This window comes from Carassius auratus, unplaced genomic scaffold, assembly GCF_003368295.1.
Source record: "Carassius auratus strain Wakin unplaced genomic scaffold, ASM336829v1 scaf_tig00011742, whole genome shotgun sequence".
NCBI lineage: Eukaryota > Metazoa > Chordata > Actinopteri > Cypriniformes > Cyprinidae > Carassius > Carassius auratus.
The window spans coordinates 186589-213381 of NW_020524242.1; the positions used below are offsets into that span (position 1 = coordinate 186589).

Sequence of the window (26793 nt, forward strand, 5' to 3'; positions counted from 1 at the left end):
TGATCAGTAACAACTGTTCATATAAAGAACTGACAGGAAGAAGTGCTGCGCATATCACTTTTCCTTGATCATGACCCAAATGAAGTGCCTCTTACATTTCATTTTAGCAATTCCTATTCCCACAAAGATTACCACAATACACTGAATTTAACACGTCATTACTTCAGACTAAGAATCGAAATAGACCATTTATTCAGTGTTTGCTTTCTGTTCTGAAACAAGGTATGTTGATTCATAGAAGAAATAAGGCGATTCACTGGTTTCAACAATCTTCCAAACTTTGATCTCTGACCTGGTAACTCAGTACCATCAATCGTACCCTCAACATCAGGGCCAGAATTACAAACATCCCTTTTTTCAGGACTACCCAGAAAGACCTGTCGGTCCGGAGAATCATTTCCAGAGACCACACTCTGCAATGGAACATTAACAACCCCATTTGAATCATGAGCATCACATAACTCAATCATCTGAGGATCACCCTCAGCCACAACTGGGCCTTGACCATCAGGCAATGAATCATCAGAAGATACAGAACAATTATCAGACGCACCATCATCTACAGAAAATACACTCTCATCATCAGCTTTACCCACAGTGTCACTCAAAGGGAGGAAATTAACACACAAAAGAAGATTTCTGTGGACCACCTTTAGCTGATCAGACACAGGGTGCTTAATCTTGAAAATGTGAGTCTTAGGATCACAATCGACCACAGTATACACTATATTTTCCCACTTGTCTGAGAGTTTGTGCTTTCCGCGTTCACTCCTATTGGCTAATAGGACCCTGTCGCCAACTTCAATTCGCACACCTTTATTTTTGCGATTGTACATGTGTGCTTGATGAGACTGTTCTTTAGATGTGTTAGCCTCTGTAACAGCAAGAGCATCCCTCAAATCTCTACTCAGAGACTCTATATACTTAGGAAGAGAGTTGTTCGAATCATCCCACAGTACACTCTTGAAAACAACATCAATTGGCAGTCTAGGGGTACGGCCAAACATTAGATAAAAGGGAGGAAACCCTGTAGTCTCGTGCACAGTGCAATTGTACACAAATGTTAAAGTATGTAGCATTCGAGGCCAATCTTGCTTTGGGCGCGGTTCAAGGGCTCTGATCATGTTTCCCAGTGTTCGATTAAATCTTTCTGTGATTCCGTTGCCCATAGGATGATATGGTGTTGTTCTCGTCTTCCTAACACCAGAAAATTCAAGCAAATGCCTGATGAGCTCACTACAGAAATTTGCCCCCTGATCAGAATGAATGCGCTCTGGGAAACCATAGTAACAGAAATAGTTGTCCCAGAGCTGCCTCGCTACTGACTTAGCTGACTGGTCTGGGCAGCGAAAAGCATGAGCCAGTTTGGTAAAATGGTCAGTGACCACTAAAACATCAACTGACCTATTCTGAGAATCCTCCGCTGTCCAGAAATCAATGCAGACTAACTCAAGAGGAGCAGAGGTCCTGATACTTTCCAATAGAGCTCGCCCCTCAGGCTCCGGTGTCTTTGCCAGCACACAGCGACCACACACTTTCACATATTCACGAACATCACGTTCCATGTCTGTCCAATAAAAGCGTCGACGAGACAAGTCAAGTGTTCTATACTGGCCTTGGTGTCCAGCCTCGTCGTGACATCCTCTGAGAACTTCAGCAGTCAGGGAAGAAGGTACCACGTACTGAAAACGTTTGTGACGCGTTATGGGATCTTTTGAAACACGATACAAGACACCATCGTTTAATAATAGCTTCTCCCACTGTTTCATAAGCTTACGCACAGCAGTGGGGTCCCTCATGCGCTCACGTCCCGAAGGCCTACGTTTTCGGTCAACATAGTATATCACTTTCTGCAAATGTTCATCCTCGATCTGTTTGTCTCTCAGCTCTTGGCGTGAATAAGAGGGAAGGGCATCAAACCCAACATCCGCGATCTGTTGGACAAGTCCAGCAAGAGAAGTGGCCCGTGTTCGTGTGCTTTCATCCCAAGAAAGGTGATTAGAAAACACAGCTGACACTTCAGCACTCGAAAAACTCCCGGGCACATCATCATCTCTATTGACTCCTGACTGCTCACAGGCATCTGCTGGGTCCTCTGCACTGTCAATCACTTGCTGACTGGCATTGGACAACCGGAAAACATCCTGGACAGCAGCAAAGGAATGATTTACTGACTCCGCTACCAACTTATCATAAGGTTCCCTTACTATGCGGTGACTAACATGACGGTCTGCAAAAGGCTGCCTACTCAAGGCGTCAGCTATGGAGTTCTTCGGCCCAGGAACATATTTGATGTCAAACTCGAAGGCAGCGAGTTTAGCCACCCATCTTTGTTGGCAGGCGTCGAGCCTAGGTTTGGTCAAGATATGTGTCAGGGGATTGTTATCTGTCCAGGCTGTGAACTGATGTCCTTTTAGCCAGTGGCTAAATTTATCACATACGGCCCATTTGAGAGCAAGAAACTCAAGGCGGTGTGCTGGATATCTGGATTGCGCCCTAGAAAGTGACTTACTCGCAAATGCAATGGGTCGCGACCTGCTTTCTCCAGGACTCAGTTGCGAAAGCACGGCGCCCAATCCCTCAGACGAAGCGTCAGTAGCAAGAATAAAAGGTCTGGAAAAGTCGGGATGTGCAAGGACAACATTGGACAGAAGGGCTTCCTTTAAAGCCAACAGAGCCGCCTCACAAGCTGGAGACCAGTCATCGGGAGTGAGTTTTCTGGACGCAGGAGCTCCTCCACGCCCAACACCTCTAGCTTTCTTAACTCCGCTAGTCAGAGCAAAAAGTGGTCGTGCGAGGGACGAACAATTCTCGATGAAGCGCTGGTACCACATAATGAGGCCAAGAAAAGACTGAATTTTCTTAACTGATGGAGTGACACCATCTGGACACATCAAATCCGCAGAAGTAATTTTAGTAATTGCCTCAACTTTTCCAGGGTCCGTAGATACACCTCCCTCTGTAATCAGATGACCGAGGAATTTCACAGAACGTCTTAAGAAGTGGCATTTCTTCGGCGACAGTTTCAAATTGTGCTTTTTCAGCATTCCGAAAACAGTTTCAAGCCTCTGCAATGCAATTTCTTCAGTAGGTGCGAAGACCATTAAATCATCCAGGTAGCACAACAGTGACAGAAAATTCTGCTCACCAAAGATCCTAGTCATCATACGCATGAAGCTTGCGGGTGAGTTACAGAGGCCTTGTGGGAGCCTATTGTATTCATGCAGTCCAACCGGTGTTGTGAACGCTGTATATTTTTTGTCATCCTCATGTAACGGGATGTTATAGAATCCCGAGGTCAAATCCATTGTGCTAAAGAACGAATTGCCACCCAGTGCTGCAAGACAGTCCTCCTGATGAGGTAGGGGGTGCGCATCTTTCACTGTTCGCGCATTAAGCCAGCGAAAATCAGTGCAAAAACGAAGATTGCCATCTTTTTTCCAGCACAGAACCAGAGGTGATGCGAATTCGCTGACTGACTTACGGATTATACCCCTTTCCTCCATTTCATTCAAAGCGACACGTAACTTCTGGTATTGTGAAGGGGGAACTCGTCTGTATGGTAAGCGAAAGGGCCTTTCGTCAAACAGACGGATTCTGTGCACAAAGTCCTTGACTTCACCACAATCAAGAGAATGTCTGGAAAAGATAGATTCATACTCGAGCACTAAGTCACATAGTTTCACCTTCCAGAATTTAGAAACTTCACAATTTTCCAGATCAAGGGTCTCCAATCCACACTTTCGCAGCCTGTCGGTCAGTGTATCCGACTTATCCAACTCAGCAGCTGACTGCTGAACGCTTGAACGAAGTGGAAGCTCAGGGTTAGTTTCGCACACATCCTCTAATGCAATACAGGGGTAAACGTCAGCCACTTTGGCGTTTCGCCTCACGGTTACTGGCCTATCACTAGGGTTGATCAGTTTAAGGGGAATCCATCCATCGCCCCAAAGTGGAGTGACAATACGACACACTAGAACATTCCTGGAGGCAGAACGAAGTCTAGATGGTTCCACCATAACAGTACTGCCCGGTTGGCTACATGACTTAATGGGGAGTTTACCCCAGATAAGATGCTCTTGTCCAGGCAAAAGTGTAACTGCATGTTGTAGTTTAACAGTACCAACAACATCGGGAATTGTTCCACCTTTCCATCGACATACACCAGCCATCATAGACAAGAACTCGTCACTTTCCAGATTAGTTTCACTGGGCGTAGATATCAGTTCCCAATATCTGTCAGAATCTTTCAGCCTGTGGACAAGATGTTTAATGACGTTAGTCCCCAAAATGAGATCATCTCCTTGGCCTGGAACAACGAGACATGGGACAATAAGGTCACAACCGTAAACGTCCAGCTTAAGCTCAAGCGTGCACTTTGGAAATACTCGTTTGCCGCCGCATCCAACTAAAACGATGTTGGTATCTTCTTCATCTACATTATCCAAAACACCGTGTTCTCTCAGTGTACTGACAATTTAATCATTTAATGTACAGGCCATAGAGCCGGTATCCAACATTGCACTCACGGTGAGTGAATCATTAATACGAACAGGTGTGTAAAAGAGTGTATCTGAGCATTCAACGCGTTGTATGTTTTGAAAGACGACTTTCTGGGAATCAGGACATATATTCTTAAAGGAGCTAAACAAAGCTTCGAAGTCTGTATCTGCTTTGAGGGAATTTTCAAGGTCACCCACACCCCCCCTCTCCGAATGTGGGCGTGTCAGTTTCCCTGACCATTAGGTGATGTTAGTGTAGAAGCTGAATTTGGAAATTTTGCTGTGCAGTCACGTTTTGAGTGACCAGAGCCATGACATCTAAAACATAAATGATCAGATCTGCAGTGGTCGATTGTAGTGTGCGTTGTGTCGCCACAAATCTTACAGTTCCTCGGTCCCACAACGTTCCTTCTGTGCAGTCTCCCAGAAGACTCATACTCAGGTTTACTCTTCTCCTTTGTCTTCAAGACTTCGATCAACTGAGCGAGCATGTCAGCCATTCGATCCAGTCCAGACTGATCCTTCGCATCCTGCTTAGTTTCACCAGGCCCATTTGTCCCCTGCTTCAGACACACTAATGCAGACTCAGAAACAACGTTAGAATTTCCACAATTTTGTATGGACGTTTGTGCATTATGGCAGACTGGGTAGGTGTTAGGGTTCGGTCTTAGTTTAAGCTCACGTTGGAAACTGTCCAAAAGCTCCTGAACGTCTTTTGCGGTCCAGCATTCTAGCGGCCTTACTTTAAAAGTGCGTGCTAAATCAGGGTGTGGACAATTCCTCACAAACATCATTGCAACTTCAGAATTTAAGTTGTCCATTCTTCTACCCTGTCCCCTGAGACACTCGTCGGCTATATCTGCTGCCTTATTAAGACGAAGCCAGTAGTCAAAGGGATTTTCACCGTGTTTAGGCAATGTACTGTAAAAGTCTGCGAGTGGCATGCTTGAGTAAGACACGTCACTAAAGTGTTGCTTTAGTATACTGTAAATAATCTCAGGGTGATTCGTGCAGTCAAGGGCAGGGTTGGTGCGTAGGGCTACTTTCACAATGTCTTTGGCCCTGCCCATTAGATGACCAACAATCTCATTAGCCTGTTCAGTAATCCTGACATTTCTCTTTTGCAGGTAAACTTGCATCATATCAATCCATTCTTGAATGTCACATCTGCCTAACCCATCCCCTCTAAACACTGGGGGGTCTCTTTCATCTGATTTCAGAATGACATTCAACTGTGACAAATCAAGATTAGCACATTGAGAGCCTGTGTTATTACCATTAGTAGTTCTGGGAAATTCACCCCCTGACAAAATGTTGGCTGTTACTGAGTCACCAATTTGTCTGCCCAATTCTATAACTATAGCCCCGAAATCGCTGACGTCTCGATCGCTAGAACCCTCTACATTGCATGGCTTTGGGGTAGAAGTAATAGGGAAAGTTTTGTTTACATCATGAGCTACATAATTCCCCCTAGTACCATCAGGAATGTGAGCCTTATAACCGAATTCACCTGACCCTGGCTTGGTGTCAGAGAACTGCATCCGATATTTACCCCGTCCAATCCCGAAAAAGGAATTTTCTGCACCACCCTCAGCCATTTTCTCAAATGCAAAAGATTCAAAATATTCTAAAGCTAAACTCAAAAGTCAGATTAATCAAATAAAACTGTTGTTTAAATCACTTTACTTATCTGCAGTCCAACGAAATGTATTTTTCCCTTTTAAAAGTTCGTCAGAGAAGAAAAGAGAGAAAAAAAAAAAATTCTTTAACCGGAGAATCTGGCAATCACAGTCCACTTGAACGGATGACACGTGCGACGTCCTCACTGTTCTCTGCTGTAGGCCTTGTTGTCGTCGTCCCCCCGGAGATCGGCATTGAATTGATCACAAACGGGAATCACGGCACCATTGTAACCCCTCTCTACTGGTTCGTTCTCTCGACCCTCCCGGAAAGGACCACACAGAGACCAAGGCTGAGCTCATCAATCGCACGTTTACTGAGTCGAAAATATCTGAGAATATGTGAAATGACACCAAACAGATTAAGTACAGCTCATCCGGTCACGTAACATTCTCCTCAACAGCTTCATAAAACTGATTTATCAATTCGACAATAAATCAATATCTTTGTAATTAAGAGCTCATTCTTTTTTTTCCAAACACAGAAAACATAGCATCATACAAACATTAGTACATCATACCTGAGAATATGTGAAATGACACCAAACAGATTAAGTACAGCTCATCCGGTCACGTAACTGTCAAAAATAAATAAGTGTAAAAATAACAAGAAAATACAAAGATAGAAACACCATGTGCTCCTAACGTGCTCGACATTGAGTTTCATATAACTGCAATTATTCATCAACTCTATGTCTCTTATGACTCAAACATGAAATAAAACACTTTTAGTACACATTTTGACCTTAAGGATAAATAAAATCATGCCTGACAACATTTTATTTCTGTTCGACCGGAGAGAGATTTTCCACCTACCATTCTCCTCAACAGCTTCATAAAACTGAAGAGAATATGGCCGACTTAACTCAATTGTTATCATACTCGCCTGTAGGTGTCCCCATATCCTTTTCTTTCAGATGTACTTAACACATTATATTCAATTAATCTCAGAATTATTTTACAACATGAACAAACATTTTGGCAAAATACATTACAATTTTATTTTACCTGTTACACTGACACATAATTTATTAATGAGATCCGATCCGGTATAATAACATATGTTGGTTTAGCTTGGCAGTGTGAATGAAATGTGTATTTATTTATCCGATCTCTCCCCGAAACGATGCTGTCATGTGACTTTTTCTCCCTCGATGTCAAATGATATTTCGATTTGCACGGCTCAACAAACACCTGGATTTTGCTCTTGTTTTGTTCTAATGAGTGGATTGTGATCATTAATATTTTATTTAAAGAAGCTCTTAAAAATCTATATAAATTACTTTACCATGTTGTGACGATGGATGTGACGTTCAGCCTGACAGATAAAATCTCACACGCACATATAAACACTCATTTTCATGTGTATAATATATTCTTCTAATTGTTTTGTGCCGTTTCGCTGCAGTGTTTTAATGTGAAAGGCTGTAAATTCTCTGTGGACTTGTGTTCAGAGAAATACATGGCGAGCTCGCGGGCAGTCGCGCTGCCGCGAATATATCATGTTATTACTTTAAACAGTTCAGAAACATCTGAATTTAGCTCTTGGTGTGTTCTAACGGGTAGATTGCGTGCAATCGCCGTTTTAAAAGGTCTTAAATAAGAATGAATTCGCTCGTTGTGAGCTCCGTGGAGACAGCCTGAGCTGAGCAGCAGCGATTCTTCTCTCGTCTTTCTGACTGCTCTCTGCCCAGAAATCAATTATTAATGAGCCCTGACCCCTGTAATAATCAGATATGTTGGTTTAGCTTGTCAGTTTGAGGGAAATTGTATTATTTACGTGTATTTTTAACCGGTTTAAAAGTGAAACGAAACCCGACTCCTCCCTTAATCTCGGGTATTGCAACTAGGGGCGCAATTTTTCTCAGATAATGTAAGTCTATGGGTAATGTATTTTTACATTTAAAAATTAATTTTTTTTTTTTTAAGTCTGATCAGTCTGAAAAGATATAGCACACACCACCGCTCTATCCCGCAGGTGTCTGCCGAGTTTGGGGCTTGTGGCTTTAAAGCCCTAGGAGGAGATACGTTTAGAATTTTTCTCAGAAAAATAATAAGAAGAAGAAAAAGAAGAAGAAGTTTAAATAGCATAACAGTATTGTTGCCAAGCCAACATAATAAGAGACAAAATAATGCAAACATTTTCCTATTTACATGTTGCGATCTGTATAGTCACAGTGTGTACAAATAACAAGGCTATATGAGACAGAGACCATTTTTAATTGTATAAATACTGGGAACTATATTCTCACTAGGCGTAGGAGCACAGCTAACGTTACTTGGGCGGAGTGATTAGTGCAGCACACGAGACGCCCTGTTCCGTAAACAAAACAAACGTGACTGAGGAGAAGAGAAATCGCTCAGAGTTGGAGTAATAGAGTCAGCAATTACTAGATAGTAGATTTATATTGTACAATCATGGGTGTTCACTGCATTGTAAAGAGATGCGACAATAAACAGGGGAGACAAGGTAATACTATGATGTTTCATAGAATTCCAACCAAAAACGCTGACCTGATGAATCGATGGTTACTTGTTCTGGGTATAGTTCCAAACACACCTGTAAACACCATCATGAAGTATTTTGTTTGCTCTGAGCATTTTACTGTAGACGACTATTTTGAAAAAATGCAAGTTGCCACACGGACCATGAAACGTGTGCTAAAGGATACAGCCATCCCATCGATAATAAAGACAGGACAAATTGGATCACCTGTTGCTGAGGTAAGTGTTCCGTTATGTTTTGAGATGACTAACATTAGCCATACTGTAACAGTGCCATGCTAATGTAATATAACCTTAGTAGTGACACTATTACGTGAATAGGTGCTGTGTGTATCCCCTTTATTGTTATTATTGTGACAAACTGTATGCAATGGCTGTACTACAATTTCATTGAACTATGAATGATCATTATAACAAAATCACTTACTTGGTGGACAGCTGACCATTAGGTTCACTCGGCATGGGGCAATTCTTCCAGTTGATCTTGTCACAATTGGGGAAAAAAACGACAACTGCCGGGTGTATTAGGGCAGAGAAATCTTCCGTGGTAGTGACGCAAATATTTTGATTGTCATCAAGCCTTGACATTGATGGCAATACCCGGTCCCATTCATTACAACAAAGGCATTCGGTTTCTGTCGGCATAGGTTGGGATGTTCCACATTTACAGCACCAGTCCGTGTTCGTTCTGATTCTCCCTTCGACATCTTGTCTTACAGCTTCCAAAGTTTGTAACTCCTCGTCTGTGTATTCTGGCTCAAAACTATATGGTTCTGGATCTTGGTTTGATACACAGTAAAATTCCTCTGAGTCTGACAATTCCTCAAAGTCAGCCATTATCACGAGTCACGTCTAGCTAGTTAGTCATGTTTGTTTTGTTTACTGAACCATCAACAGGGCGTCTCGTGTGCTGCGCTAATCACTCCGCCCAAGTAGCCACTCCGCCCAAGTAAGGTTAGCTGTGTTCCTACGCCTAGCGAGAATATAGTTCCCAGTATTTATACGATTAAAAATGGGCTCTATCTCATATAGCCTTGTTATTTGTACACGCTGTGACTATACAGATCACAACATGTAAATAGGAAAATGTTTGCATTATTTTGTCACTTATTGGGATTACTATGCTAACAGTATCCATTTACATCCAGTCTTTGTGCTAAGCTAGGCTAGCGGTGGGTGCGTCGAATAACACTTACAGAACGCACAGAAATGAAAAAGGTATGTATGGACTTATCTAACTCTGGGGGATACTGTGAATAAGCTAAAGTCCCAAAAAGTCGGAGTGTTCCTTTAAGGCCAGCTGCCCTTGAACCTGATAATAATATTTGTGGCTTTTCTTAAGGCAGGCCTGGCCTCGAGCTGTGAAGGAACATCTTCAACATCACAACTCTTTACCTCTGCCAACCCAAATGATAGTGTTTCTCTGGGGTTGAAGGCTTTAGCATCAGGTGCATCAGGGTGGATGATGACCCCACACTGCGTCACAGAGACATCACAAAACTCTGAATATCGCCTCAGTATGTCAGGTTCCAGGTCCAGCCTTCTTTCATAGCAGCTGTCTCAGGAGTTCCTCAGAATGCCAGCAGCTAAGGATTTAGCAGTAGACTCTCCACAGACAAGGCATATTTCACCAAATCTGCTGGCTGTAAGTCTGTGTTTGCGTGCCTGGGTCCAGAGCTGGCATTCTGACTCGTGTTTCTTCCTCAATTGCAGCAGACATCTGCAGTCATGCAGTTAAATGTACATATCATTGTCACCTCACCTTTCTTATTTTAGCAGACATCAACACATATCACCTCTCTATAAATACACATCAAAATGTTTTGAGCTGCCCCAAAACCTTAAATATTAAGAAATGTTCGTAACTTGCAGAAGATATCAGGGAAAAGATACTAATGATTGTTCTGTTATACATTAAAATATTTGGACAGGTGATCCTTCAGACTTACCACCACATGCTCTGTACAGTGTACATTTGACTCCAGATCGGGCATGATCCTTGGTCTTTGGTACTGGTTTACACACTATCATGTCATTTGTTGACTCAGGAGCAATTCCCTGTAATGATGTTAAATGATTCATTTACAAATGTCATTACAAACTTCTAGTCCAACATCATTAAATGTAATGAATGTTAAATACATGTGTCCTAGGCGGGTGCCAGTCTGCAGTGAGCTGGTGCAGGACAGTGGCAATGGCTCTGTTTTGAAGCCCATGGTACAGTAGTGAGCACTTTGAAACAATAATGCCACAATGTGGTTGCACAGTGCTTTCCCAGCAGAGCAGGTACATGACATGCATTTCACTATCACAGGAACCTCTAATGCATTAAATATAACCTGATAATAGAAACATGAAAATAAGTCTTTTCTCACAACCGTTTTACATTTCTTTGTAGTAATTGAACCAACTTAAGGATTAAAGCAAGTCTTAATTAACTTTGAACACCAACTTTTTTAACTTGTAACACAGAATATTCTGTTTTTAAATGTAATATTGTCATGGAGAGTTTGGCGCCACACACTCATTGACATCAGGCTGAGAAACACACTGATCCACACTGGAACAAAGTCTGCAACCGCAGCAGCTGAACATGAAAATCAGAAAAACCTGAAGGTGATGAGCCTCCTCATTTTAAATCATGGACCTGTGACGAAGCCCTCTCACTGTCACCTCATCGACAACTACACTTGAAACTATTCCACTGCAATGTTTTGGTGAAAGACACCAAACTTTAACCATGAATATGTTACTGACTTTTATCTAAAGATACACAATGTATAGCTAAGTAATAATATCAGTAATTAGTAAATGAATCAATAATATGGACTTTCACTGCAGAAGAGAAAGCTAACAACTACTGTTATCGCTAATGTAAGTTGGGTGGGACAATAAAAAATGCTTACCTTCATACGCAAACAGGCACTGCTCAATGAAGAATTTGTATCTTTGTCTAGTTTTGAACGTGTGGCGAGTGAAAATTGGTCAGCAAGTAGATGTACATCATCCAGATGTATTTCTGGCAGGTGTTGAAGGGACTGGGTAAACTCAATAGCGTAGCGTTGCTGGCGGCGGAAGGAAACATACACTGCTTTGAGTCAGAATGGAAGCTGAGTGACGTCATGTGAAAAGGGCCTATAAGACATAATTCACCCCAAGAAGATGTGATGAGGATTACCTCAGGATTTGAGATTTCATCAGAAAAAAAGAATGAAGCACTTTATTCAGCAAGTCTCTTTTTATTTATTTATATACTTGTACTAGTTTTCACATAACGTGTAATTTTACTAGTTAGACTTTTTCCAAACTATAATTCCTCACTAAATATATAATCAAGTGAAACATTATGAAGTTTCACTCACAATATACAATACTATACCATTCAAAAGCTTGATGTAAATAATATAAATGTAGCAAATAAATGTAAATGTAACAAACAATGCTGTTCTTTCAGTTTATCAACAACAACAACAAAAAAACTGAAAAAAGAAAATACTCCGCTTTTTTACACATTGATAATAATAATAATAATTACATTGATTTTTTTTATTTTTTTGTAGAAAAAAGGATTTCTGAAGAATTGTGTGACTGTTCGATTTGAAATCCGCAGTCTCTAGAGCCAAACCTATCTTAAATAAAAAACATAAGCATTTATTTTCATTTAAGCTAAAGCGTTAGAATAATACTTTTATCTGTTTATTACCAGTGTATCACTTGTGTGGTAAGAAGTGTTGTAGTCGAGACCAGCTCATTCGAGTCCGAGTCAAGACCGAGTTCACAAACGTTTGAGTCCGAGTCAAGACCGAGACCAGAGAGATTGGGTCTGAGACAAGACCTAAAGAAATCTTCAAGAGTATATGTAAAATGTTTGGTGGAAACAATACAATTGGTACCATACTAAAACAGTATATCAAATATAACATGGCATGTACTCTATATTTTATTTACTTGATATGCAGGTTTAAAAATATGATCAGTTAAGGGTAAGAGCGCCACATATCACAGAATGTTTCTTTTTTTAGTCTTACTGCACACAAACTCTTTGTGGCTCTTATATGCAAACTGAATAATAGAAGATTTAACAGACGTTTTAAAAAGTTAATGTGTTAAGTTCATGAGACATCCTGACCTGAGTTACGCTAACATCTCACATCACAAGAAAATCACCAATCATTGAACGTGTCAATCATATAGGACCCTATGAAATCCATTTTAGATTTTACCAAATTCCATTTTTCAGTTTAAATTTTTTTTGGATACATTTTTTCAACTCCTTTTTAATGGTTACATTTAATTGTATTAATCAATGTCTAATTAGTTAAAATCATAACACTTATACATTTTCACAACAATTTATTAAAAGTTTAACAAAAATGACATGTTTAGGGCCCTTCAAAAAAATTTATTTTTTTCTTCACCATATGTTTTATTGTTACATGTTTTAGCATGTCTAATCATTTAAATGCATAAAAACAACTTAATTTTTTTTTATTATTATTATTTTTTTAAATAGCCTAATGAAATGTTTTTTTTTCCCCTCAGAAATTATGTTGTGTATTTAAATTTTTCTGGTTATCAAATGAATACATAAAACATTCATTTAATGTTGCTTTTAATTATTGAAAATTAAGCAAACTTTATTCATGATTTGATGTAAGTACAATGACCTACTTTTGATTAATTCATAAAACATTTGACAAATTGTGTTACATTCTGCGTTAAACTAAATTCCGTGTTTATGACTGGATTCCACGATTCCGTCCACGTTTGCTGCATCGCGGAAATCATAGGGCCTTACAATCATATATAAAATTAAAGAAATATTAATATACAGTAATAATCATGAACTATTTTGATTGGGACTCGAGTGGACTTGGGAATAAGTCAGATTCCTAATATGTTCGAGTCCGAGTCAATACCGTGTCAAAATGCACATGACAAGACCGAGACCATTAAAATACAGTCACAAGACCGAGTCGGAGTCTCGAGTACTTAACACTGGGGGTAAGTAGTAGAGTTGATTGGGCACTACTCCTGGACATGCTGCTGTTCTAGAAGGGCTAATCGTGTGACTGTTCCACTCATGCATCTGCATCTTTTGGTCATTCCATTTTCTTTTCAGGAACAAGTACTTTTCCTGGCGGGCTGTATTTGTTTTACATTTTATATTGATCTTTATTACTCGTTCCTGAGAAGAAAATGGAATGACCAAAAGATGCAATGACCCTTTATGAAAACCACTCGCCTTCCCTTTCTAAATATAGACCACCAGGACTCAATGTGCTGGATATTTATAGATGAGTCGTACATGTGGCTGAACGTCCCAGAGTAGTAGTCACTGTGATGGTGGCGTAGTGTACATTGAATTCCAGCGTTATGCCGTTCTCAGTGTTTCAATCAGTCCTCAGTCTCATGGGGATGACACCGAGGTTTCCCACACATGACTTGAAATAGAGAGAAATTATTGTTGGGTTGTTATTTGTTGGTCCACATTCAAGCCACAGTACTTTACCTGAAAATCCATCTAGGCCTCCCGATATGTCCAAACCGAATTGGTCCACGAAGTTCCAATCTGATGGAGTTACTCGCAGAGTTTGGAGAGGAATAATCCTTTCTGAGTCCTCAAGCTGATATTTACACCGTGTAGACTTGACATCATGTCCACGATTACAGTGTACGAGTGGCCCTCGTGAAGATATTGAACACATTGATGCAGTATGTCTGGTGTTTCGTCTGGTCAACGTCCTTTAGAAACTCCAAACACTGATCACACGTAAAGCAAAACCGCGTTAAGCTGCTCATGTGTTTGCCACCAAACGGCCAAAACATCCCTTGGTCGCAGTCCATGTTCAGTCACCATAAACTTTATTTACTCCATGTTCTCCACAACCACAACACAAATTTACCGTGCTCACCAACAACACCACCTTTCACCGCGTCACTTCCGGTGTGTGGTACATTCCCTTTCTGTGAAGAATCTGTAATTGTAAATTTGTTTCGGGACTGGTAAAAGTGTTTTGCGTCTTGTTAATTTGTTTTCTAACATGTAAATTAGTTTCATCCTTGGTAAAAGTGTTTTTCCCATGTAATTGTGTTTTATAATTGGTAAAAATGGTTTCCAAAATGTAAATTTGTCTCGAGCTTCATAAAAGTGTTTCACACTTTGTAATGTTATTTTGCACTTCCTGGCCACCGTAATTAAGTGTTCAAGGATAGAAGCAGTTCAAGTGTGAGAGTAAACATTGTGCTGGGATAATTGTAGGGCCCTATCCCAGACAGCAACATAGTGTCGGCCCAGATCCGGCCCACATCTGGCCCGCATGAAATCCATGCGGGCCAGATGTGGGCCGAATCTGGACCGAAACTGCTTGCTGTCAGGGATGTTTTCTGCGGTGCGGAACATGCAGACAGAATTGAGGAATCCATTCATACAATTCATCACAGTTTAGCGCAGAATGATGCGTCTACAGTTTCACTAAATGAGGACGAAAACACATGAACAACATCTCCAGAACTGCTCTGAGAGTCACTTCATGAGCATTTGACCGTTTGATTTGAGCAAAAGCATCATATCACATGCACAGAATTGTAAAGATATTCACGGTAACCCGTCAAAATTACTTTTGAAGTCTATTTTCAGTAGAATGTATATAGACTACTACTACAACTAATAAGAAACAATTTTTTTTTAAAGGTAAAATCACACAACATTTCTTCCATGTTTTAATTTTAATAGTAGATCTCCTTTATTTGCCAAAAAAGTTAACAATAAACATTAAAATACACACAGAATGTTTGAGGGGGAAAATAATTAGGCTTCTTTAGAAAAATAATAATAAATTAAGTTGTTTTATGCGTTCAAATAATTAGACGTGCTAAAACACAGAAATTGGTAACAATAAAAATCCACTATTGGTCGACCTCTAATATTTGATCATGTCAGAAAATAAAGCTGATTTCAGTCTCATGATGTTATTTTATTCATAATTCATACGGCATTTAAATATTTCAGATATTCATCATCAATCACAGTATTATCTCAAGATGATCTGACATTATTGTTTGTAATAAAACACAGAGAAACTCACATGAATACGACTGCTTTTGATAGTAATAATGCAAATGATTGATGTGAGACTGATTTTAATGATATAAGCACAGAAACACTGTCTAGATGAGGATTCATCACACATTTATTCTGATTCATGCGATCAAGGAACTCTTTAACATCTCACTGTTATTTATTCATCGTCCATCTCAAAGCATTATGGGTAGAATCTCTCATCAGTGTCTGATTCATCAACACAGTTTCACTGATGATCTAGGACAAATCCAAAACCCAGGATAGAGCGGCTGGGTGAATGTGGTCTTTTCTGTGTAAATGTGTCTCATTGTGTGAGAGACGTTGTAGAAGGACAGAGTTCCTGCACTGTGATCTACAAACACTCCTATTCTCCTGCTGCTGGACTTCACAGGGAGATCAATCCGTTTATCATGGTGTACAAATAAATATCGGTCAGTATAGCAGATCAAAGTCCAGGACTGATCATTATATCCTAAACCACACTCATTACCCTCTCCCTTCCTGCTGATGCTCTTATATGTCACTGCTATATCAACATCATATCCACTCCACTCAATCTCCCAGTAACAGCGTTCACTCACACTCTCTTTACACAACACCTGAGGACGCCCATCAAATCTGTCTGGATGATCAGGATACGACTGATCTGTGTCAGTCCCAGAAATCACTCTGTTGTTCTCAGACAGAAGGAGGCGTTTATGCACTGTGTTCAGATCCAGAGTGAGCTGAAGAAAATCTGAAGGAGATAAAACACATCACAATCAGAAATCATGAATGAATTATTAAATCAAACACATGATCTTTAATATACGACTATAACATCACTAAATATATTCTCATATAAACCTGAACCTGTGTCACAGAACACATTCAATATTCTGATATTTCTTATACGAATGTGTCGAGTATATTAGCATTCAATACCAGTTTAACATACACAATCATGTCTAATGAAATGAAGCAATAGGCATTTTTGAAATCTTTTCAAATGTAAATGAAAACAATTCATTCACAACAAAATGAAACATTTCCTTTTTATTTTGTCAAATTATTAAAATGTTAATACATTAATTAAACAAATCCAGTGGTTGTCTGATAATCCTGTTATTATTATTATAATATTTTCGTTTGTAGTCAAATGTCTGGGACTTATTTTGACGTGTGTGGTGAGGGTGACGGTAACTTCCTGTTTGGACCGGAAGTGAACCCTGCGCCTGTAAGAGAAAGCTTTATGTGTGATGTTTGAAGCGATTATTAAGTGAAGTGAAAGTGACACACATACAGCCAAGTATGGTGACCCTTACTCAGATCTCCTGCTCCGCATTTAACCCATCCACAGTGCACACACACACACACACCTGATGATAGTGCTCGATAGTGATGGTGAAGCGTTCTGAACCTCTGAAAGATGTTTATTACTTGACGCTTCTCAGAACGGTTTATTCTGTGTCCATCTAGTGCTCATGAAACTAAATAACAACTTCCGGCAGGTGAGAATTTAACCAGAACTGGCCCGAGTGTATGGGAGTGTAAGGAACGTATATAAACCGATTTACTTAAGTTATTTCTGGTTAGTGCATACCGGAAACACAAACTGTTTCAAACAATTCAGTTTGATTTGGTGAACTGGTTCACCCGGTTCACTAAGAAGATCCGGTTAAATAGAAACATCTGTCATGATCCGGACAGATAAGACAAAACCAATTAAACCCATTACAAACAAGATATTTGTTGCATCCAGTGGGGACATAATTACTGATAATAATGACTTATACTGTCTTTTTACATTATGCGTTGTGTATCATGCTCCGTAAACACAAAACCATGTCTGCATTTGTGATCTGAGAAACACCAAGCCTCCTCTACTGCTCACGTTTGAACTGTCCCACTTCATAGAAACAGCCGTTGTGCCACAGATGCATTGTAGGCTACTGTTTCAGAAAACAGTCCTCATCCTCCATAAAATGCACTGCACACATCTGGATTTTTGGGTTGAACTGTTCTGGAACAGTGTTGTAAATACAACCTAACCACTGATGTCTAGTCATGTCCTCTTCACACAGCGTCCCCATGATATGGCGGTGGCATCAACACTGAGAATAAAAGTTATGCCTTCTTTCTTTGTGTGAAAATTTGGGAGGCGTTATGCAAATCTTCCCACATAGAGACGTAGACATGGAGGGTGTGTTTAAACAAGGCATTTTAGGGGGGTTTGGTTGACTCTTAACTTTGATTAAGAATATCTCTTTGGATTTGAGACTTTAGTCTTACCATCTTTACAGATCTTCATGCACCAAGAGCTTGTAACACTCCAAAGAGAAAGGAAAAATAAAAAAATAGCATCATATGACCCCTTTAATATTCATATTGTCTGGATACGAGTAAAACGTCATGCATAAACTATCTTGTCTCTTTGCATTTAAATATATATTAATTATACACTAGTCTCTGAAAACCTCTACATGGACAAAGTATTACCGTATTTTCCACAGTATAAGGCGCACTTAAAAGCCTTTATTCTATGCGCCTTATAATCCGGTGAGCCCTATATATGAAAACAGTTCTAAAATAGACCATTCACTGAATACGGTATGTGTTTGAATCGACACGAGGGTGAGTAAATTATTTTTCTGGATTATCAGTTTGAGTTTCTGTCTCCTCTGGTATTTCGTTTTCTTTTTTGTTTTCCCTTATCCCTGTTATATCGTTTACTGTGAAAAAGTACACTGCTATCTGCATTAACAAATAATGTGTCCATGGCAACAGTAGATTTTTTTTAACAGCAAATCCTGTGTTACTGTAATGAATGTAGCAACAATCACTTTCTGGGGAATAATTAACTCAAATGAAGTGAATATTCATGAGACTATGAATATAATGTGCTTATTGCTTACAAATATTTAATTACCCAAAGAGGGAATATTTAATCATTTAAAGGTAACCTTTACTAGAATTAATTTAAGTTAATCTAGACAATCTGTTCGTCCAGCGAACTGGAAGCTAGACTTCCTTATCAAAATTCAATAAAAATACCCTTCTTACAAACTCCAAGAAATATGAATCTTCTGATCAGGAAAAAAACTATATTTTCTGTGTCAGTACTACTTAGATTACTGAAATTAATTCATATAAAACAAAGCTCGGAGCGTAGATCACACGATTCAGGGACTTCGATCTCGATGAGCAATAAAACAGTTCAATTCAAGCAAATTATAGGATTTAATAAAAACAGACTAAAGAGTACATAACTACAATTCACACGGAGTAAATATGAGTATATAGCAAAACAATCAGTACAATTTAAACAAGATAAATGAACGAGAATAGTAATGAGATAGAGAGGGAGAGAAACGAGAGCGAGAGAAAGAGTGAAGACCAATCTCAGCGTGACAATTTTCAAACAGTTAACCTTGCAAGAGACCCCAAGTCATTGAATAATTTCACAAACATGGAATAGCCTAGACAACCTTAAAAAACAATTTTAGTTGCGATATAAGACAGTACTTGCTTTGATCTGGCTCTTGTGTGTAGCTGCGTTCAAATTGTCCGTTGATGCAGCTTCAGGGTTGTTCTTTCCAGAGCAGATGATGCGCGAGCTTGATGGTTAACGCGAATGTAAACTTTGCCAAAAGATGATTAGACTTAAGTTCATTTGGACAAGTGAAGACAATTGAACAAAGTAAAATATCAGAAGACAATAAAGAAAAACTAAGATATAACAAAAAAGTAAAGAAGAACAAACGGAGAGACTTCTTGAGAAGTCCGATCGCGGAGCTGAGAACCCCCTCTTTCTCTGGAGGAATGCCAAGAACACGGGTTTCCCTTTGTTTTTATGGAAAGGTAGGTTTACACCTATCACACCGTATGAACCAATGAAGTGTGAGAAACTGAGGCGGGAAAAATCTTCTTTGTCTGCTGATTTCTGCCCACTGGTCTAATTTATGGCAATGACAAAATAAAAAAATTTTCCTCAGAAAGATTGTACTTCTGAAACAATGCATCTTTTTGTAATTTGTCGTCGAGATTCATCACAGTCGGGTTTTTACGATTATACAGACACCAAAAACTATAATTTTGCGAGTCAGGGCTACAGAGATACAGAGTTGTTCCTAACTACATGCATATAAAGTTTGATTAAACACACAGTAAACATTATATCTATTCCACTATGCCACGTGAAGACATCTAAGCACAGAAAGAGATACATTTAAATACATTTAGAGGTAGTTTTATCAAAAAGGTTCATGTGCGGGCCAGAAATGCTCGTGTGTTTTTGTGTGTGTGCCTGTGTTGTGGAATGTGTCGTCGTGCCGTGAGTGAAAAAGGCGGGTGTTAGTCTTTCCTTTAAGGCTCATGCGAATATCTCTGGACTGTCTCGAAGGTGTAATAACTGTCACCCCGCCATAGGATATTGCCGACATCGCGGCGCCCGAGTGGTGAGTTATGTTGGAAGATGTTGTAAAACGAAAGTCCTTTTTATTTTACTCAAGTTCTGGTCTTTGGGTGCAGAATGTGTTAGAGAGACAGGATTCATTAATATGGAACAGATGGTTGAATACCATCCGCTCATTAGTGTTACATGAAATACTAATATATATATATATATATATATATATATATATATATATAAACATACTTTTTTTAGAGAGAAAAAAAAGATTATTTCATTCAGAAATAGGCAATGCAGACACAAAAGCCACGTTTCCACCGCAGGAACTTTACCCAGGAACTAGGGACTTTGGCCTGGTACTTGGTGTGTTTCCACCGCAGGAACCAGGAACTAAATAAAAGTTCCGGGTAAAAAAATGCCCCTCAGAAAGTCCCTGCTGGCGAGGTGGTACTTTTTTAAAGTTCCGGAACTTTCGGGGGCGGGACTTTGGCGCTAAACATTCTGATTGGTTGAGTTCACGCAGCGTTGGTTGAGGTCAACCATTTATTCGGATCAACATTTTCAAAATATTACTGTTATTGTGTCATGAAATGTCATTTTAAAAGTATTTCAGGCGAGAATGTAGTTGTTTAAAACTCAAATCTGTGGTTTATTTATAAAGACAGCGCCTATTTAAACATGTGTTTGGCCGATCTCGTAGACGGTGAGCTCCACTCGATCAGCGGGAGCTCAGTCCTCATGTATCTGCAGAGAGCAGCCTCTCCTGGGACAGATCTTCTGATATGTGCCGCTGGCTCTGATGTCTCTTTAGTGGTTAAACATAACATATAATTCAGCTGCGGGGTAAATCTAACAGGTTTTCTTTGGTCTGTATTCAATTTATCTATATGTTAAAATGAAAATAAAAAAGGCAAATTTATATAATATTTCGTTTCATTGTAATGGCTGCATATACACATTTCCCTGAACTAAGTACATTTCTGCAGCTGTTATTATGCGTAAATGAAAACGAAAGGAGGCAGTGGTATTTGATATCATATTTCGTTTTATTGTAATACAGTAAGGAAAATTGCAGTAGCCAAGACAAGCTGACTGAAGTTATCAAGTACGCTGCTGTTTATAGATTTACCGGACTTGCGTTGTCACGGACATCACACTCCCAAGACGAATGCAGGAAGTCAGAACTAACTACCATGATGCACGTCCAAAATCAGCGTACTTTTTTTTTTTTTTTTTTTTTAATCAGCAGTACTTTGTATTGAGAAACGCGCGCAGACCCACGTCACCACTCTATTTGCCTAATCTTCCCGGTACTTTACACCGCGGTGGAAACGCAGAAAGCAACAGGTCTGGGGGGAAAAAAGTTCCTGGTAAAAAAAGTTCCTGGTAAAAATGTTCCGGGTAATTTCGGTGGAAACGCGGCAAAAATGTTTACAAACATTACAAACTATTAAATAAAAAAAAAATTAACAAACTAAAATAAACTGTTAACATAGGTTTTTTTTATAATCATTTGTCATTCAAATACATCGCGAATACTGAAACATTCGATTTTGTGTTGAATGAGACCCAACGTTGGTTTGAGTTTCGTTTTGGCATAAATTAATTAGTTTTGGTTTGTTGTTAATATGCTATAGCTTCTTATATTTTTAATTCCTGTTCTTTTCTAAATACTGTTAATTGAAATGATTTGTTGTGGAGTGAGGGGAAAAGAGCCAAGCTCAAATTTACCGTAAGCTGAACAATTTTCATTTGCTGTAACCTCAAAGTAATTCTTAGAATGAAATTTGGAGTGCGACTTTCGTTACTTATTATACAGTAACTTCTTTGCACTGTGACGTTACTGACTAGGGATGTTAATTTCCTAACCAACAACCATTAACCGACAAGATTATTTTAAATAATAATAACTGAAAGTACAAACGCTATGTAATAAATAATATTTTAGCATCTAGATATGTCGAGAACATGGAAACATTTGGATTCCTGCTGAATGAGAGAGGTAAGCATGAGCTTCACCTTTAATTTGTTTTTGGATTGACGTTTTTATAGCCTATAACTTTAGAGGATTTGCTTGAGATAAACTAATAACTGTTTTTATAATGTTTTAAACATTTTACTTTAGACTAGTTACAGGCATTTTAGCCTTCATTATTTCGGAAGTATCTAATAGGGCTAATAAAATGCTATGTGAGCCGTGAATTAAGTTTTTTTTTTTCACTCTCAAAACGCAAACTCAAAACTCCTATACAAGTGTCTTTTTTTTTTACAATGCAGCAAACATTTTTAAATATCCTAAAAATAGTTTAATGTCTTTAAAGTGTTTATAGATTTTTTTTCTGACATTTGGCCAAAATCTAGAGAAGATGATGCTGTATTGGCTGTGACTAAGCGTTAGATCTCTATTTTTTTATTTTTGAGTAAAGAAAACACTATACTTTATTATTATTGTATTATTATTATTATTAGGCAAATTATAGGCAAATCATTGTTTTTTTTTTTTTTTTAAATAACGTTATTAACCGGTTTCTCTTCCACCCGAACCGTTTCGGAATGGTAATAATATCAGAGGAACGCAGAACAGAAGCGTTAAAATATCGATTCTGCACGGAGTGAACCGAATGAATTTTTTTCAAGCCCTGTTCACATCACAAGTTGTGTTTGTAAAGACTAATGCATTTATTAATCTTAGTTCATTTTAATTTCAGCATTTACTTATGCATTATTCAAATCACAAGTTGTGTTTGTAAAGATTAATGCACTGTGAACTAACATGAACAATATTTTTTTATTAACAATTTGATTTTTATTAACATGAACAAAGAATAAATGGTTGTTCATACATGTTAGTTAGTATTTTAATCTTAACAAATTACATGTTATTGTAAAGTGTTGTATTAATATTTGTTCATCATACTGTTGAACTTTGGACAGTATTTTCTCTCTTGTTATTTCATAGGAGCTTCAAAGAAGATGGAGAAAGCCAGAGTCTTGTGCCCTGCGTTTATCAGTCTCCTTATGTTTGTTAGGTGAAAAAGAAAAACTCAATAAACAAAGCAAAAAAATTGTTGACTGATATCTTCCCCCCACAACGTTTCAATAGATATCACAATATATCGATACCTTGAATTCTTATGGCCACAATAACCATGATATGATAAATCTACTATCGTGACATGCTTGGATACAGCACTCTGTGAACAGCCAGTTTCTTTGTCAATGAATGTTTGTGGCTTACCCTCCTTGTGAAGGGTGTCAATGACTGTCAGATCAGCAGTCTTCCCCATGATTGTGAAGACTAGTGAACTAAACTGAGAGACTGTTTTGAAGGCTCAGGAAACCTTTGCAAGTGTTTTGAGCTGATTAATATGTCACCATATTCTAATTTGTTGAGATTGGTGCGTTTTTGTTGAGCTTGTTCATTATTTCACCCTAATGTATTATTAGAACATACTACTACACAAGATCTAATGGGCAAAATTAGGAAACCTAATTTTTTAAAGATGTCATCAGAAGAACATAATCAACAATTACATATTTTGCCTTCGTCATTTTTTTGCCACAGCAAATGTGTTCAAAAAACACACCAAAGTTAATATTATACAGTTAAGGTTCAAGAGCCCAACTAAAGCAAACACTGATCTCCATCATGGTTTCGCCCAAAAACTACAACAACATCTAAATCTCTCTTAATTTTCAATTCTTCATCAGTAATGTGAAGCTGGTGGTGCTGTTTATAGAGTTGTTTAATCAGATCTTGAGAGATTTAATGTCTTCTTTTATTTCATCTGATTTCATCTAAAGGTGGACATTAGGGCTGGGCGATATGACAAAATATATCGTCTGGACGATCGAAAATGTCTATCGTTTTATATAAGGCTCTATCGTTACGCCACGATAAGGCGTTTACGGCAGAATTTTACGTCAAGATGCACCTCACGCGTAAAGGGTTCTAAATAAAATAAATATTTAGTCCATACTACCTTTATTTGTTTGGTATATCATTTTAAACTGCATTTCCACATTGCAATTTTATATAGACTATTCATAAACTGAATTAACAGAAAAATTGCTATATCGTTATGTATATCGTTATCGGGATATCAAATGAGCTATATCGGGATATGAAATTTTAGCCATATCGCCCAGCCCTAGTGGACATACACGGTGCGTAGAGCCTGTGCTTCAGTCAATGATGAGCCACAAACCCTGATGTTCTGCTGCTTTATATAAAGACAGTATATTCGAGGTCCCCTCGAAAACGAGATGTTACATCTCAAGTGGTTTTCCTCTTCACAATAAAATTGACAAAAAAATATGTGAAGTTACTGATGCAGTCATTATCTGTGTTAAATACTTCATTACATACATATACTATATAACAGTGGAATATAACAATTTGAGTTAAAGTCATGTTTTCTGTTAGTTTACTATTACACATTAAGTGTTTGCAGTTTTTTTATAATCAGAAATATTCCTTCTCATTGGACTCAAATGAAATAAGTTCACAGTACTATCACTGTACGAATTTGAAACATGAAAAAGCTGTGAATTAAAGGGAGAGGCAACCCTGCTGCCAGTGATACTGATAATACTGATATTTAGCAGCACATTTTTTACATTGTGCATTTCACATACAGCAGTTTAACTGTAATTTAGTTTACTGTATTTTACTGTAATTTATTTTACAGCAATTAGCATGGATTTTAACAGATTTTTTGGGCAACTTTTTCCTAGATACACACATCTCCCTGACATGGCTGCTTCAACACTAACTGTGTTAACGAGACCACGCCTTCTTTCTTTGTGTGAACATTTGGGCGGCATTATGCAAATATTTCCACATAGTGACGTAGAGATGTGGGGGCGTGTTTAAACGAGGTGTTTCTTTGGATTTGAGACTTCAATCTTTGCTACTTTACAGATCTTCTTTATGCACCAAAAACTTGTAACACTCCAAAGAGAAAGGAAAAATCACATCATATGACCCCTTTTAAGTTCTGCCTGTTTTAGTGACTTACATTGTAGGAGGTATTCCCTGGTCCTGCTGGGGGCTGTGAAATCAAGAACAGAGACACATTCAGTCAGTAAATAAACAAACAAACACACACAGTCACACAGTGCAGTGTGATTAATCAAATATCTTGAAATATGATTTTAGCTTCTAATAATTGTGAAAACAATATTATAAATACAAAATTAATTTGAAACATGACTTAGACTAGCAATATTCTAAAATATGCTTGCATCATGCTAATAAAGTGCTAAAGACATGCTAATCATGTTAATCATGCTTGCATAATGCTATGATTACAGTCAGAGAAAGCATTTTGTTACCCACAATCCATTTAAAAATTCAGACTTTAAGAAAAATATTACAGAAAATGAACAAGAATGCTTTATCCATCTGGAAGTGATTTGATTTCAACTTTGTTGAGTAAACTTGCTGGAAAACAGTTTCACAATCATTTAATCTCATCAGTTTGTGTGTGTGTGTGTGTGTGTGTGTGTTAGAAACTTGTAGTAAAGCAGAGTTTCCCATCCCTGGGGAAAAGTATTTGGTTCAGAATTACAAAAATGACTAAAAAGTATTTAAAAACTACAAAAATGGCAGATCTGCGAGGCCAAAATCAAGACTTCTGTTTATAGGGACCTTCCGTTCCGGGTCGCTGCTCATGTGGCTGACAGGATGGTGCATGGAGTAGTGTATTATTATAGCTTTTAACTTCTTCATTTATTGTTGTTTTTGAATACCAGATTTAGCTTGACTACCTGGGAATTCTTGTAGAAGATATTTATTAATCAAAATATGAATTAATCAAGTATAAACAATATGAATATAGCCATGTTTGTAATCTACTATTATGCTCATGTGTATACTCAAGTTATATTACTAATATGATCATGTGTTTCCTGCAGGACTGTGTATGAAATGTGTTATACACTCCTCCTTGAGAGAAAACTATATAAAGAGTGTGCAGACACAGTGTCAACAGATTCTCTGCAGAGTCTCTCGGCTTCATGATCTCTGATGACAAAGTCTATCTTCTGTCATCAAAACCTCAAGACTTTGAGAGTGATTTCTCACATTCTTTGGTTGCTAATTAATCACATGGAAGTGGTGTTTTGAACATCTGTGTGACTAGAGATTGATATGAACTAGGGATGCACCGATGCATCGGCTGAACATCGGTAACAGCCGATTTATGCCTCGTTAACTGCCATCGTCCATCGGGAAATAAAAATGACATTCGCCGATGTCTGATGATTGTGTGTGTCATGAACCCTGTGCTCAGGAGAAACTTTTTTTCCATCTTTTTATTTGGGCGGGGGGAGATACCGAGTCTGAGACGGGAGAGGGCGCCCGCACACTCTCTGTCCTCAGTAACTTAGATTAAACAAAGAAGATGGCGGTCATGTGGCAATATTTTACAGTTTCAGAGAAAGATGTTTCGCGTTTTGCAGTTTGCAATACGTGTTCCATTGAAATTTCAAGAGGGGGGGCTGTTAGAAAGTCATTTAACACAACAAATCTCATTGTACATTTGAAAAGCAGGCACGAGGCAGTGTACGGCGATTACCTGCAAGCTGACCAAAAACGGAAAAATGAAGCCGCCAAGAAAGCGCAAACCC

General features: G+C 38.6%; 1 long non-coding RNA gene across 1 annotated transcript; it reads right to left on the reverse strand.

The window, feature by feature from the left end:
- Positions 1 to 5847: 5847 nt before the first annotated feature.
- On the reverse strand, positions 5848 to 7190 carry LOC113073288 (uncharacterized). Its single transcript, XR_003280477.1, has 3 exons — positions 6998 to 7190; positions 6703 to 6759; positions 5848 to 6513 (listed from the first exon to the last, which is right to left on the reverse strand). It is a non-coding gene; the product is annotated as an uncharacterized LOC113073288 (long non-coding RNA).
- Positions 7191 to 26793: the final 19603 nt, after the last annotated feature.